Source organism: Phoenix dactylifera, chromosome 7 (assembly GCF_051530095.1).
Source record: "Phoenix dactylifera cultivar Ajwa chromosome 7, Ajwa_hap1_PhDact_Kaust_v1.1, whole genome shotgun sequence".
In the NCBI taxonomy this organism is placed as follows: domain Eukaryota; kingdom Viridiplantae; phylum Streptophyta; class Magnoliopsida; order Arecales; family Arecaceae; genus Phoenix; species Phoenix dactylifera.
Window position 1 is genome coordinate 24,900,858 of NC_143196.1, and position 2,007 is coordinate 24,902,864.

General features: G+C 32.9%; 1 non-coding gene across 1 annotated transcript; it reads right to left on the minus strand.

Annotated features, from left to right (window-relative positions):
• Window positions 1–1,655: 1,655 nt before the first annotated feature.
• On the minus strand, window positions 1,656–1,762 carry LOC113463519 (small nucleolar RNA R71). Its single transcript, XR_003387868.3, has one exon. It is a non-coding gene; the product is annotated as a small nucleolar RNA R71 (small nucleolar RNA).
• Between the last annotated feature and the right edge of the window lie 245 nt (window positions 1,763–2,007).

The following is a 2,007-nucleotide window of genomic DNA, read 5'->3' on the forward strand; positions in this document are numbered from 1 at the left end:
CTGTCAAATCCTTGTGGATTCGATCTCGGACTCACCGAGAATATTACTTTGCTACACCCTATACTTGGGGTATTCTACATTTAATTTTCCTTTTTAAAAGAGCAAAATTAAAATCGTAGCAAGTTTTTGGCGCCGTTGCCGGAGATTTGCAACGTGCGAACGAGAACAAGGCTGCAAATTTCAATTTTTAATTTCTAGTTCTTCAATTTTTCTTTATTTTTAACACGGCTGAAATTTCAAATCTTTACAGATTCAAGGACGACAAAAAGTGGGACCAGTAACGAGGAAGATCAAGATCAAATTTTTGGATTCTCGGAGTGAACGAACTCCGACCGTGAGTATTTAAATTAATTTTTCTATTTTATTCATACTAGTTCTATTTTTCCTAGATTAGAATTTTACTCTTGTTTAAAAAAATTAATTAAAAATTATTAATTAAAATAATAATAAAAATAATAATAAAAAAAAATTAGTTTGCTTGATCAACTATTCAAATGCAATTTAATGTCATGACATAAAATGTTAAAAATCTTCTTGATTGTTGCATATAGTATAAAGCATTTGCATAAAATAATCTAAGGGCTGAACCCATTAAAAAGATAAGGTCGGGATTTCATCACTCGTCCTTAGTCCAAAAATCATCCTAGTGCATAAATATCCTAAGCCTAATTAAAATCAACTAGACATTGGCCCCTAAGGATATTCGAGCTCAATAGGACGAAGACTACTGAAAGTTGCATCAATTTCGCTCTATGGCCCGGGTCGATGTCTAGGTAAGCTTTGTCCCTCTAAGTGATTAAAGGGAGACAGTTTCTGTTCGAGAAAAGTGGGTTTTAAATGGGACCTTTGCTACATGCATCGTGACCCCTCCACTTACCTGGGAGCTTACCTGGTCGACTAAGGTTACTAGACCGGATTGGAGGATTAGGTGTTCTCTTCAAACCAGTTAGGAGCTGTCTAGAATTTTTAGAAAAATATTAGAAATTGTTGGATGATGTTTTAATGCATGTTTAATTTTAATTATTATTATTATTATTATTATTTGTTAGGGTGTTAGTTTAGATCTCTTTAGGTGGTACTTGTACTAACCCAAAAAAATAAAATAAAATAAATAAATAATAATAAAAAATAATAAAATAATAAAATTTCAGTATATGCTATTGTGGGAAAAAGATAAAACGAATAGATTATTTCGAGTTGAACCAAGAGATAAAAATTTAATTGTTCAAAATTCAAATAATCAAATGGAAGATAATGGTAGTAATCAGGGAGATAATGAATTTCAAGATGACTTACCTATTAGAACGCTTCGTGATTATCTACAACCCACTAGGACTAGTACCCCGTCCTGTATGGTTATTCCTACTGCTGCGGGAGCTTTTGATATGAAACCAGGAATAATCCAGTTACTCCCAAAGTTTCACGGACTTGATTCTGAAAGTCCCTATTTGCATCTGAAAGAATTTGATGAAGTGTGTTCAACACTTCATTTCAATGATGTCACTGAAGAGGTAGTTAAACTTAAGTTATTTCCTTTTTCTTTAAAAGAAAAAGCTAAGTCATGGTTACACTCCTTAAGGCCTAGGACCATAGCTACCTGGCAAGAAATGACAAGAGAATTTTTAAAGAAATTCTTCCCAACACATAAAACAAACACACTTAGAAGAAATATCATGAACTTCGCACCAAAAGATGGAGAAACATTTTTTCAGTGTTGGGAAAGATTTAAGGACCTTCTGCTTGCTTGCCCACATCATGGATATGAAATTTGGACGGTCATTAGTTTCTTTTATGATGGTTTGTCCTCCAATATGAGACAATTTGTAGAAATGATGTGTAACGGTGAATTCATGAGTAAGGAACCAAATGAAGCCTGGGATTATTTTGATCTTTTAGCAAAAAATGCACAAGCTTGGGATACAACAGATAAAAATGAAAAATCTAAAATAGCACCTAAGGCAAAAGGAGGAATATATCTTATTAAAGATGATAATGATGTCAATGTAA